The following is a 14553-nucleotide window of genomic DNA, read 5'->3' on the forward strand; positions in this document are numbered from 1 at the left end:
AGGAAATATAGATTGGGGTGACCTTTTTATTTCTTTTATTTATTGTTTTTGACTGTGCTGGGTCTTTGGTCCAGCACATGGTCTCTTCACTGCTGCTCATGGACTTTCTCTAGTTGTGATATACGGGCTTCTCACTGCAGTGGCTTCTTGTGTTGTGGCTCTTGAGCTCTAGACAGCGGGCTCATTAGTTGTGGTGCATGGGCTTAGTTGCCCCATGACATGTGTGACCTTAGTTCCTGAACCAGGGATCAAACCCATGTCCCCTGTATTGCAAAGCAGATTCTTAACCATCAAACCCATGTCCCCTGCATTTCAAAGCAGATTCTTAACCACTAGACCATCAGGGAAGTCCCTGACCTTTTTATTTCTTATGCAACTAGTGGGTAAGCTGTTTAACACTTTTAAAAAAAGGTATCAAGGAAACAGTATTCTGGATGTGCTGTTCACGAAGGCAGAATTGCCCATGGATGGGCCAGATTTTGACCTTTGGATACCCTACCTTTCCCTGTCTTTCCTGCAAGAAGCAATTCCAATCCTAGTGAGTAAAGGATATCTTCAGATACTGATTATTAGTCCATATTCTACTTTATGAATGAAACATAGAGAATATAGTTATAATGAGGACTGAGGAGTTCCTGTTTGTCATTGCATTTTTCCCCAGTGGGGAAGTTCCCAAGGAAACTGAAGTCAGTATCAGTAGCTTATTGAACAAAGGCAGTTAGACCCACAGCATCTTTTAAACAGTGTTTTTGGAATCTGTAGACAAAAGTTGAAAGGGCCCAGGTTTGGGGGCATAGAAAGATCAGGATCTGATTTTCAGTTATAACAGTAATTAGAACAGTTTCCTCATTCTCTCTGGACCTCAGTGTTTTATTTCATTTCAAAGAGGCAATGATTTTAAATGATTGATGTGGAGGATTAAGTGGAAATTCCTGGCAGTGCAAATGCAGGAGCCCCCATCTCCAGGATATAAAAAACCTGAGGTTGGCTGCTGCTTCTTCCTTGTAGTATGCTATTGACTTTGACGCAGTTTTCATCGCCGTGTGAACCACATGGATCTATTAACACGTATCTTCTCTCAGGATGTCCAGCTGTAATTCAGCATGAACTAGCAACTGTTCTGGGTCATATTTGAGATCTGAAGATGCACACAGTTACTCTGGTTGAATTTGGGTGATTTCCAGGTTTTCCAAGGACCACATGTACAATGCAAGGGTCCACATGTCTCAGGAAGGGTTACTCTGGAAAGTGCTTATCTTACTCCTAGACTGTTGTTTTGTCTCTGCCAGGAGCCTTTTCTTATTTTATTCCAATTTTTATTTATTCGAGAAATTCTTTTAGAAATCTGTGAAGTGCCAAGCACTGTGTGAAGGGTTGGGATACATGTGTTAATAATGTCTGGTTCTAGAGATGAAGTGCAAGGAAAACAGACATTTCATTAAAACTGCGATCAGTGTTAGAATTATATCTAACATATGTCACTCTCTGAATCATAGAATCTCCTTGAGCTAGTGTTAGGGGAAATTTCCTACTTGTGTGTTTTTAGGAAGAAACTTCTACTTTCAGGAGAGAAGTGAATTAGGACAGGAATATTTTGAGCCACTGTCCTGACAAAGCAAGTTCCAGATCTGGGTGTGAAGCTTGTACACAGCTTCAGCTTTCTTTCCTTCCTCCTTGTTGGAGCGGGCCTATAACTGTCCAGTTTCTACAGGGAGAAAAGTTTAATATAATGGAGACAGTGGTGGCAGGAGGAATGGTTGCAAGACTTATTCCGACAAAGGGTTAAAGCCTGTCTTGTAAGTCGCCTTCTACAGTAATGAAAGTTTGTTTCGTGTTCATTCTTCCCATCCTTCTGTTGATTATTTTTGTCTGTAGTTAACATGTACATTGTTTTCTATGTGTCAGGTTGTTTGTTTTTCTTGTTACTCAAATATCCTACATTCTTGCTGATTTTGTATCTGCCTATTTGATTAGAACTTGAGTAAGAAATGCATGAATATCTGCCAAACGACTGTGACTTTGTTTCTCTTTTAAGTTCTATTAGTACTTGATTTATGTATTTTAAAACAGTGTAATTAGATAGATGTAAACTTAGTACATTTTCACATGGGTTGATCCTTTTATAATAATAAAAAAAAAATCCCCACACTTTTGAAACTGTAGAGATGTTTCTTGCTTTAAAATAACTGCCAAATATTACTATATATCAAATGTATTAATATTTGCATTGTGTAAATATTTCCAATTTTTAATTTCAAGTATTCTGTATTGTGTTTAAGATATGTCTCTTTTAAGAAATATATAGTCAATTTACTTTTAATTTGTGCTATTAATCTTTGTTATTGTAACTGAAATATTTAATTCACTTACTTTAAGTAACTAATAGTCTATTTTTATTTCTATGTACCATTTCTCCATTTCTATCAATTTCACTTAGAGTAATTTTTTTTATTATTTAATTTTCTTTTATTACTTTATTAGCTATATGTTTTCTGTCATTATCCTAGAGAATTCAACTCCATTTACCATGTCCCACATTATTGAACATTATTGTTATGTATTTTAATTCTAAATATATTCTCCTTGTATGTTATATTCCATAAGCTTTATCTTTATTTATATACTCAGTGTTCATTTATTTTTTAACATTTTTAATATAAATTTATTTATTTTAATTGGAGGCTAATTACTTTACTGGAGAAGGCAATGGCACCCCACTCTAGTACTCTTGCCTGTAAAACCCCATGGACGGAGGAGCCTGGTAGGCTCTGGTTCATGGGGTTGTGAAGAGTTGGACATGACTGAGCAACTTCACTTTCACTTTTCACTTTCATGCATTGGAGAAGGAATAGCAACCCACTCTAGTGTTCTTGCCTGGAGAATCCCAGGGACAGGGGAGCCTGCTGGGCTGCCATCTATGGGGTTGCACAGAGTCGTACATGACTGAAGTGACTTAGCAGCAGCAGCAGCAGCAGCAATTACTTTACAGTATTGTAGTGGTTTTGCCATACATTGACATGGATCCACCACGGGTGTACATGTGTTCCCCATCCTGAACCCCTCTCCCACCTCTCTCCCTATCCCATCCCTCTGGGTCATCCCAGTGCACCGGCCCTGAGTGCCCTGTCTCATGCATCAACCTGGACTGGCGATCCTTTTCACATATGATAATATACATGTTTCAATGCCATTCTCCCAAATGATCCCACCCTCGCCCTCTCCCACATAGTCCAGAAGACTGTTCTATACATCTGTGTCTCTTTTGCTGTCTCACATGTGGGGTTATTGTTACCACCTTTCTAAATTCCATATATATGCATTAGTATACTGTATTGGTGTTTTTCTTTCTTGATTACTTCACTCTGTATAATAGGCTCCAGTTTCATCCACCTCATTAGAACTGATTAAAATGTAATCTTTTTAATGGCTGAGTAATATTCCATTGTGTATATGTACCACAGCTTTCTTATACATTCATCTACTGATGGACATCTAGGTTGCTTACATGTCCTGGCTATTATAAACAGTGCTGTGATGAACATTGGGGTACATGTGTCTCTTTCAATTCTGGTTTCCTCAGTGTGTATGCCCAGCAGTGGGATTGCTGGGTCATATGGCAGTTCTATTTCCAGTTTTTTTAAAGGAATCTCCAGACTGTTCTCCACAGTGGCTGTACTAGTTTGCATTCCCACCAACAGTGTAAGAGGGTTCCCTTTTCTCCACACCCTTTCCAGTATTTATTGCTTGTAGACTTTTGGGTAGCAGCCATTCTGACAGGCATGAAATGGTACCTCATTGTGGTTTTGATTTGCATTTCTCTGATAATGAGTGATGTTGAGCATCTTTTCATGTGTTTGTTAGCCATCTGTATGTCTTCTTTAGAGAAATGTCTATTTAGTTCTTTGGCCCATTTTTTGATTGGGTCGTTTATTTTTCTGGAATTGAGCTGCAGGAGTTGCTTGTATATTTTTAAGATTAATTCTTTGTCTGTTGCTTCGCTTGCTATTATTTTCTCCCATTCTGAAGGCTGTCTTTCCACCTTGCTGATAGTTTCCTTTGCTGTGCAAAAGCTTTTAAGCTTAATTAGGTCCCATTTGTTTAGTTTCACTTTTATTTCCAATATTCTGGGAGGTGGGTCATAGAGGATCATAGAGGTTCCTGCTGTGATTTATGGTGGAGAGTGTTTTGCCTATGTTTTCCTCTAGGAGTTTAATAGTTTCTGGTCTTACATTTAGATCTTTAATCCATTTTGAGTTTATTTTTGTGTATGGTGTTAGAAAGTGTTCTAGTTTCATTCTTTTACAAGTGGTTGACCAGATTTCCCAGCACCACTTGTTAAAGAGATTGTCTTTTCTCCATTGTATATTCTTGCCTCCCTTGTCAAAGATAAAGTGTCCATAGGTGCATGGATTTATCTCTGGGCTTTCTATTTTGTTCCATTGATCTGTATTTCTGTCTTTGTGCCAGAAAGACACAAATAGCTTTTGTAGCTTTGTAGTAGAGCCTGAAGTCAGGCAGGTTGATTCCTCCAGTTCCATTCTTCTTTCTCAAGATTGCTTTGGCTATTTGAGTTTTTTTTTTTTTTTGTATTTCCATACAAATTGTGAAATTATTTGTTCTAGTTCTGTGAAAAATACCGTTGGTAACTTGATAGGGATTGCATTGAATCTATAGATTGCTTTGGGTAGTATACTCCTTTTCACTATATTGATTCTTTCAGTCCATGAACATGGTATATTTTTCCATCTATTTGTGTCCTCTTTGATTTCTTTCATCAGTGTTTTATAGTTTTCTATATATAGGTCTTTAGTTTCTTTAGGTAGATATATTCCTAAGTATTTTATTCTTTTCATTGCAGTGGTGAATGAAATTCTTTCCTTGATTTCTCTTTCTGTTTTCTCATTGTCAGTGTTTAGGAATGCAAGGGATTTCTGTGTGTTAATTTTATATCCTACAACTTAACTATATTCATTGATTAGCTCTAGTAATTTTCTAGTGGAGTCTTTAGGTTTTTCTATGTAGAGGATCATTTCATCTGCAAACAGTGAGAGTTTTACTTCTTTTCCAATCTGGTCCTTTTCTTTATTTTTCTGCTCTGATTGCTGTTGCCAAAACTTCCAAAACTATGTTGAATAGTAGTGGTGAGAGTGGCCACCCTTGTCTTATTCCTGACTTTAGGGGAAATGCTTTCAGTTTTTCACCATTGAGGATAATGTTTGCTGTGTGTTTGTCATATATAGCTTTTATTATGTTGAGGTATGTTCCTTCTATTCCTGATTTCTGGAGAGTTTTTATCATAAATGGATGTTGAATTCTGTTAAAGGCTTTCTCTGCATCTATTGAGATAATCATATGGTTTTTATCTTTCAATTTGTTAATATGGTGCAGCACATTGATTGATTTGCAGATATTGAAGAACCCTTGCATCCCTAGGATAAAGCCCACTTGGTCATGGTGTATGATCTTTTTTATCTGTTGTTGGAGTCTGTTTGCTAGAATTTTGTTAAGGATTTTTGCATCTATGTTCATCAGTGACATTGGCCTGTAGTTTTCTTTTTTTGCGGCACTTTGGTCTGGTTTTGGTATTAGGGTGATGGTGGCCTCATAGAATGAGTTTGGAACTTTACCCTCCTCTGCAATTTTCTGGAAGAGTTTGAGTAGGATAGGTGTTAGCTCTTCTCTAAATTTTTGGTAGAATTCAGCTGTGAAGCTGTCTGGTCCTGGGCTTTTGTTTGCTGGAAGATTTCTGATTATAGTTTCAATTTCTGTGCTTGTGATGGGTCTGTTAAGATTTTCTGTTTCTTCCTGGTTCAGTTTTGGAAAGTTGTACTTTTCTAAGAATTTGTCCATTTCTTCCATGTTGTCAGTGTTCATTTAGATTTTCCCACCTGTTTACTATTTCAGTTGCTTCTCATTCCTTCCCGTTTCCCCAGGCCTCTATCATTTTCTTCTGCCTGAAGGTCTCCTTTTATTCATTCCTTGAGTGTAGAATTGAATATGGAAAATACTTTTATATTTTCTCTGTTAAAATGTCTTTTAACTTTTATTTTTCAAGGATATTTTCACCAAGTATAGAAGTCTAGGGTAGTCATTGTTTTATTCAATATCTTGAATATGTCATTTCAGTTTTTTTTTCTGGTTCCCATCTTTTCTCTTATATAATCAGCTGTCACTATTGCTAGTGTTGATACTCATTTGAAATATCTATCTACTTGCCTATCTCTTTATCTGTCTGTCCTTTTCCCACTGAACTTGGGCTGAAGGAAAAACACATGCCTCTCCACCCTAGGGAGGTGGTAAACAGTGATGGCTCAGTACTCTTCTGACTGTGCAGTTTAAGCTCTCATTCTGCCATTTTCACTTCAGCCATTTCATATTTTCTAGTGAGACCTCCCACATTCTTTATTTGGTCTCCCTTGACATTATCTAGATTTACAATATGCCAAGAAAAGAAAATTTGGAGAAACTACGTAATTAATATTACAATACAACTTATGGGTTTAGACTTACTGAGTAACTGATATTTAATTTTCTATAGTTTTCCCTTTCTCCCCAAATATTGTGTGATGAACATTTATTACATTTACAACAGAATTTTTAGTTTTTTTTTTAAGTGACATTAAAATCATTACCTTGAAATGTACCCCCAAAATCTGTGAAATGGTTAAGTGCCTAAATTGTAATTAAATACCAAAATTATTTTGTCTTAATAACAAATCAGTCTTCTTCCTCATCATTTCTTAGTTTTCCTAAGTGTCTCTTAATTAAATTTATGATTTCCTATGTATTTAAATAAAATCTTAAGTCTTTTAAGGATCCACTGAATTAATCACAAAATGTATCACTTTGGGCATCTTTTGGATATACAGAACTTGTTTATTTCACGTGATGTCACTGACTAATGTCCATCTGCTTTGCCTTTCTTCTCCTCCTTTAGATGGATGGAGCACCATGGAAATTCACTGAAGGCTGCTATCTAGGAGACTCAAGAAGGTATTATTAAAAAGGAGAACTATCCAAACATTGTCCTCTCTCTTTGGAGCCTATACAGGAAATAAAACTCTTAGGTAAGTAATAATCAGTGCTCTGTGTGCTCAAACACTCTAAGAAGGGTATTGTCTGAACTGGGAGAACTGTGGCTTTGGCTACACATTCAATGAACCAAGGTCTATGAGGTTCGAGTTCAGAGAAATGGATTTCTGCCACTGCAGACTCATTAGAGCTGATGCTATCACAGGGCTAAAAGGAAAACCTTATGTTCACCTCAGGGCTGCCAATTGTCCAGCAGCCATCCGCATCAGCAGTGGCAAGGAGCACTCGGAATTTGGGCTAGAGAAAGCGTCACGAGAGCCAGGCTAGTCAATGAGCCCAATCATGATAATGCTAATAATAGCAAACCTTTATTGAGCCCTTTACTGTGAGCCAGCACTGCTGAGAGCAATCTGTGTGCATCACCCCATTTAATCCTCGCTACTTCCATCATGAAGCTGGAGCTGTTATGAGGACCGTTTTGCACGTAAGAAATGAGGCTCAGACATGTTACGTAATTTGTCTGTGATCACTCAGCTGGAGAGGAGTAGAGCTGGATTTTGCACTCAGGTCTTGCTGCTGCCCAGAACCCCACTGCTTGGTTTTTCTACCTTTGAAGTCCAGTCTCTCAGCAGGCACTCTGCCCCTCTAGGATGTGGCTGGGAGCAGCCTGCCCACCCCCTCAACCCTAAGATCTCCCCTCCTACCACCCAAAGCCTCTGTTCTCTGGCCCTACTAGGTCAGACTCCACTCCCTGCCCACATCTTGCTCTTCTAAGATTCTTCACTTTTTCTCATTGTGCGTAGTTGCTCAGTCATGTCAGATTCTTTGCAACCTCATAGACTATAGTCCTCCAGGCTCCTCTGTCCATGGGATTCTCCAGGCATGAATAATGGAGTGGCTTGCCATTCCCTTCTTCAGGAGATTTTCCTCATTTAGGGGTCAGACTCGTGTCTCGGGTCTCTTGCATTGCAGGCGGATTCTCTATTGTCTGAGCCACCAGGGAAGCCTACCTTTGCTCATTACTTGTGTCACAAAAGTACTTTCCCTTTTCCCTGCCAAACCAACTCAATCATCCATTAATCCTCTGTGCAGATGTCACTTCCTCTGTGAACCCTTTCTCAGCTTTCTCTTCCCAGCTCTTGGCCTCCTTGACTGAGTTCACGTGTCAGCATAGAGGTTAGCAAAGTATGGCCTAAAGTCACATTTGGGCCTGCTTCCTGGATTTGTATGACCCACAAGCTAAAAATAATTTTTAAATATCTGGAGGAAAAAAGTCAAAGGGAGAATGTTTGTCACACATGAAAACTATATGGAGTACACACTTCAGTGGACATGAAGGGAGTTTTATTGGTTACATGGCCACAGTCATTGAGGGACATGCTGTCAGTGACTGCTAGTGTCCCACCATGGAAGAGGTGAATAGTTGACCCAAAGGCATAGGGTCCAATGTCTAAAATATTTGCTATTTGGCTCTCTATACAGAAAGTTTGCTAACTCATGCACTGGAGCACTAGCAAGTTGTGTTTGGGAAGAATGAGCAGCCATGTGTTGCTGATTATTATACTGTCTGCCCAGCGCAGGGCTCTTCTCTTTGTGGCCAATAATTTAATGAACATATGAATGAAAGTTAAATGAGTGTGAAGGATAGATTCTCTACCAAGAACCAGGAGTCTTGCATTCCAGTATCATTTCTGTCACTTATTGTTATCTGACAGAAAACTCAAAGTAGGATAATTTGATAAACATTTTTCACAAAGGGCAGTGCAGTAATGCAGAGACAGTAGCAGCGAACATGTCACCATCTGTCCCCTGGAAGGGCACAGAGATGGGAGCGGGCTCAGAATTCGATAAAGTCACTTTGAGTTAGCCCCTTTGGAGCACTAGTACCTTCTGTAGAGCCAGCAGCTGATAGGATCCGCTGAGGGAAGAAGCTAAGAGAAGAAATTTCCTGATCTCATGCTCCTCCCTCTTCCCACCTTTTGCTGGGTCTCTCTGTTGGTGGAACCCATCCAGACACTGGAGCCTTGTCAATATCATGGCTGGAAGTTGGTTCCTGGAATTCAGAGAAGGATAGAGAAGATAGCAATCTGGAAGGGCGAGGGAGAACAACCTACACACACACTCTGACAAATCACGTCAACTCCCTAGGCTTTGAGTTCTTCACTTAATCAATTGGCAAGTTGGATTATAAAATATTTAAATAAATAAATAAAACAGCAACACAGATATAAATTATTTGTTGTGGCTTTATTCTGAACCATACATTCATTTTGTCAAATAGTCTTCAGAGTAAATATTGGGTTAGCCAAAAAGTTTGCTTGCGTTTTTCCATATCATCTTATGGATGAACCTGAACAAATATTTTGGCCAACCCTATGTTATCCCCATCATACAAATGAGAAAACTGAGGCCCAGAGAGAGATTACAGGATACTCATTCACATAGTGGCTAAATTGTGCAACCAACCCCCTCCCCACCCCCCGCCCAAATACACTTTGCTGAAGTATCTCCCTCATTTTTACTTATCAAAACAGTGGTTGCATTATTTGGGAGTAACGGCTGTTTGGGGTTTCTGCTGTCTTTAAAATTAAGCTCAACCCTAACTGACCGGCCTTAGGTTACTTGATTAGCATTTCTGGATTCACTGAATCCACAGAGCTCTCCCTGATCTCATTCCTAGGTTCCCGTGGACACCAATTTCAGCCAGAGTCCTCCCAGAAAGATCTCAACTTCCAAGAAAATGTGCCCCTTCCCCAACTCCGTCCCATAACCTTTTTCTTGTTACCATCATAACATAAAACTTGGGCAGGAGTCCTGGTAACAGAAATCTCATCAATAGAATTATTCTAATGACAGATGGTACCGAGTTCTTTCAAGAAACATGTCGAAGGCTGAGTGTTATACGTCTGAACCCTGGTAGGTTTATTTATCCTGGGCAATTTGCTCAATGTTAGAACCCTTGTACATCATAGCATGGATGTGATCTCTTAATTATTCATGCCATTAATAATTGACACCATTAATAACACTGTAATACCATTAATAATTGAGTACCTAAAATGGAATTCTCTGGAATTAATTTGTTATTATTAATTTTCTGTGCCAGCTAGCAGGGCTCATTAGAATGGTGGTCAGGGTCTGCACACCAGATTATTTTAACTAGTCATCTTCAGGTTTAAAAGGCCAAGAAGTGCAGAATTCACTTCAACCACTTCCTTTCCTTGCCATTAACAGACCTAACATTCATCTTTTTTTCCCTCTAGGAAAGGGGGAAAGCTTCTGTGAACACCTTTATAGAATTCAGCGCATCTCACTGCTGGCTTATAAAGTGGGCCTAATAAAAGGGGGAGGAAAACTGCCTTTGGGAGTACAAATTCTTGCATCAAACCTGTCCCCAGGCTACCAGTCCTACCAGGCAGGATCCAGGGCTCAGCCCCTTTCTCACTGTAAAACCAAGGGCTGTCGCTCCTCCTCTTTCCAAAGCTTTGGCCACTGGTCTCTTCTCTAGGATGCCCCATTTCTTAAACTGGCCAGAGAAAAATATTCCTGACACCCCCAACCTCTCCTGGATGCTATCCCTTGAGACAAACCCCTTGTCTCTTTTCAGGGACAGAGACCATTTTAATAGAGAACTGGACGGAGAATTATCTACATGGGTGAGGTTCACAGGCTCAATTCTTTTGATTTTACAGAGCTCCGACTCTCTTGCAATGTGCTGAAATTCATCTGGCTGAACTTCCTTGTCTACAAAACAGTGGACTAACTATGGCAAAGGAAAGAGTGGTGCCCATGGAGAGGTCTCTAGGAAGGACCTGATACCCAGAGGAGGTTCAGCAGACAGATGCCAGCTGTCAGTGCCTTCAGGATCTGCTCAGGTGTGGAGAACTGCCTTCTCAGGTAGGATGACCAGCTCATTTGGTTTCTTGGTACCAAATGTCCAGCATCACAGGGTGGGTCTCTGGGTTGGCATCTGACCCCATGGGCACATCCTTACAAGGACAGATGTTTGTGCTCAGTGTCTGACAAAGATGATGCTTTGGGAAGTTTTGGGTACGTTGGAACAATGGACCATAGTGATTCCATTCTTCCGCCCCTTCCTTGCACCAGCTGAGCTGAGTACAGCTGCCACTAAGCCCACTGGGATCCTCTGACAAGAAAATGAATGTGGTATATTACTCCTGTGAACTCCCATAACACTCTATTACTTTCTAATGGTGTTTTCCATATCCCAGCTTTCATTATTGCTGGAACTTGTCTTCTCTTTCCTGGACTTGTAAGCCTCAGACCCCTTGCCAGTGACTAGCATGTTTGTGTGTGAAAAAAAAAGAACAAGCCAATGGATGGTACATTGCAGCCTATGTGCCCTCTCTTATATGCCTATTAAACTTCAAGACAGCTTCCAACTGGGAGGGGTTAAACATATATGAAGACCTGTGACATCAAAAATCTATGTTCTTCTCATACTTCCACCTGGAATCTGAAGGCTCATTTTGCTTCTTAGATCTTAGGTTTGTTTGTGCATGGATAAATGTGTTAAATAATAGATTCCAGGTCACTTCAGGAATTATTTGTATGAGAGGTAAAGCCTAGAAATATTCTTTGTCTTTGTTTAAACATAATCTAATCCTGTCTTGGATATAAATGTATCAAAATTGCTTTTCTAAATTGTAAATGTTTTGTGATAAATAACCTAATACTGTCTAGTAGCAGATACTTATTACTAATCTTCTCTGAGTGGGTTGAATGGTTCACTTAGCTTTTTAGGATCTTTGAAAATCTTATCTGTGCATATTGGAGTCTTTTTCTCTTGTGTCCCTGGAGGTAGATATAAATAGATTCCATCATGTGCTCTCAAATGCAAATTGTGACTGTTTTTCCATCTCTCTGACCTTGTTTAACCCTCCTTCTGGATTTAGTCTTCCTGATTAACCAGAGGGGAAAAATTCATAGTATTACCTGGATGCTTTGATGAAGGATACCGAACCCCTGTGATAGAAATCCTCTTCTCTCTCATGAAACTTATCAACTATTAATTAGTTCACTCAGCTGACCAGGGATCCATCTGCATCAGATGATATTAAATGTTAGAGGAAAAGGAAACATCTGGGACTTAGAGGCCCATGAATTTGAAACTCTTTGCCTTCCTGCTACTTAGGTTTGCATTCTAAATTAAGTTTAAAACTCAGCACTAACTAAAAATGCTAGGTCTTATATTAGCAGGTGTTGTCATCTGGCATAGTAAACGTTGATTCATTTATGTGTTTATTGTCTATCTTCTTTCAATATAAATAACTTCTGTATGGTTAGGGATTTTGGGGACCAGGACTTGGACAGCAATTTTTTTTTTTATTTGTTGAGTGAATAAATGATGAATTTATGAATGTTCAAACTCATACAGTCTGAAGCAGAAGGGATTCTCAAAACCATCTAGCCTAACCTGCATTCTGTACCTGGCTTAATGGTTGTTACCATAAACATATACCATTCCAGAAAGGGGGGCTCACCATCTCCCAGACAGGCAACTCGATTATTTTGCTTTGTGACACTGAATAAATTTACTCACAGGGAACTTTGTTTATGAAATCACAGCTATTTCTATACTTGTTACAATGGACTGAGCCTTCGGTTCAGTTTAGTCACTTGGTCATGTCTGACTCTTGGCGACCCCATAGACTACAGCACGCCAAGCTTCCTTGTCCATTACCACCTCCTGGAGCTTGCTGAAATTCATGCCCATCGAGTTGGTAATGCCATCCAACGATCTCATCCTCTGTTGTCTGTCATCATCCTCTGTCATCTCTGTCATCTCATCATCTTCTCCTGCCTTCAATCTTTCCCAGCATCAGGGTCTTTTCCAATGAGTCAGTTCTTTGCATTAGGTGGCCAAAGTATTAAAGCTTCAGCATCAGTCCTTCCAATGAATATTCAGGACTGATTTCCTTTAGGATTGACTGGTTTGATCTCCTTGTAGTCCAAGAGACTCTCAGGAGTCTTCTCCAGCACCACAGTTCAAAAACATCAATTCTTCGGTGCTCAGCTTTCTTTATGGTCCAGCTCTCACATTCGTACATGGCTACTGGAAAAACCATAGCTTTGAGTAGATGGATGGAATGAGCCTTACAATCCCCCTATAGATTTAGTACTTTTTGTAAAGTCAAATGTAATTTTTTATAAACATTTATTAAATCCCTTTTATACTCTAGGCACTGTGTTTACAGTAGTTCACAGAATACTGTAGTGTATTATGTGTTATTACATTTTTTGTGTACCAATCACCTGGATGAGCCAGATGAACTTCAGAGAGGGTCTTATGAAAGCACTCAGCTAAAAAGCATCAGAGAATTCCGTTCTTATCAGTGTTCTTATGCCCATTGCTCAAATAATGAGTAATGCTTGCCGAACACTTACACAGCTCACCAAATGCTCTAGCATGTCTATCTTTCTCAAAATGTATTAGCACTCATGAATAAGGAGGGCATTATTCACTCTGAAATTGGACCTTGAGAGGCAATAGTGGAATTGAGTTAAATCAACTAGAAACAGATTTCAGTTTTGACACTCACACCATACTGTTACAAAAATTATCTGATCCTCACACTCTTTCAAAAAATTAGCATTTAAGTCACTTGATAACCACATTCTTATTGTATTCCTATGATAAGCCAAGGCTGGAACTGAAGGGGAAAAGATGAGCAAAGCATAGACCCTTCCTGCTGTGGGGGTCACAGTCTTGCTGGAGAAAGATAGACATTCAAAGAAAGGTTTAGAAACGTCATGGTAGACAGTAACAGATGTCAGATTTGCTTCGGAAAACCAAGGTCAGGCAGGTGGCTCATCCTGCTGGTCTTTGCAGCTAGGTGTGAACATACCTTTTTTCCCTGGAAGATGGTTAATAACTTGAGGAAAAGACATGGTGTCTGGGATGTTTTGACATCTTTTTAGCATGTACACAGAACTGTGCCCAAAGTCGGTGCCAGTGGTAGTGGCATTGGTGTATGATGTATGCAGCTTTTAGACCATGGCATAGCCAATCAGACTTTATTTTTCTGGGCTCCAAAATCACTACAGATGGTGACTGCAGCCATGAAATTAAAAGACGCTTACTCCTTGGAAGGAAAGTTATGACCAACCTAGATAGCATATTCAAAAGCAGAGGCATTACTTTGCCAACAAAGGTTCGTCTAGTCAAGGCTATGGTTTTTCCTGTGGTCATGCATGGATGTGAGAGTTGGACTGTGAAGAAGGCTGAGCACCGAAGAATTGATGGTTTTGAACTGTGGTGTTGGAGAAGACTCTTGAGAGTCCCTTGGACTGCAAGGAGATCCAACCAGTCCATTCTGAAGGAGATGAGCCCTGGGATTTCTTTGGAAGGAATGATGCTAAAGCTGAAACTCCAGTACTTTGGCCAGCTCATGCGAAGAGTTGACTCATTAGAAAAGACTCTGATGCTGGGAGGGATTGTGGGCGGGAGGAGAAGGGGATGACAGAGGATGAGATGGCTGGAATGCATCACTGACTCGA

General features: G+C 39.7%; 1 long non-coding RNA gene across 3 annotated transcripts in view; it reads left to right on the forward strand.

Annotated features, from left to right (window-relative positions):
- LOC113904103 overlaps positions 1-14553 on the forward strand; it is a 130028-nt gene that overhangs the window by 3053 nt on the left and 112422 nt on the right. The window contains exons 1-3 of one of the 3 annotated variants that reach the window (XR_003514407.1): positions 1637-1796; positions 6938-7067; positions 10725-10929. This is a non-coding gene — a long non-coding RNA (uncharacterized LOC113904103). Of the gene's footprint in view, positions 1-1636; positions 1797-6937; positions 7068-10724; positions 10930-14553 lie in introns of those variants that run through there. The other 2 variants (XR_003514406.1, XR_003514408.1) reach the window with 2 other exon arrangements.

Source organism: Bos indicus x Bos taurus, chromosome 14, assembly GCF_003369695.1.
Source record: "Bos indicus x Bos taurus breed Angus x Brahman F1 hybrid chromosome 14, Bos_hybrid_MaternalHap_v2.0, whole genome shotgun sequence".
Lineage (NCBI taxonomy): Eukaryota > Metazoa > Chordata > Mammalia > Artiodactyla > Bovidae > Bos > Bos indicus x Bos taurus.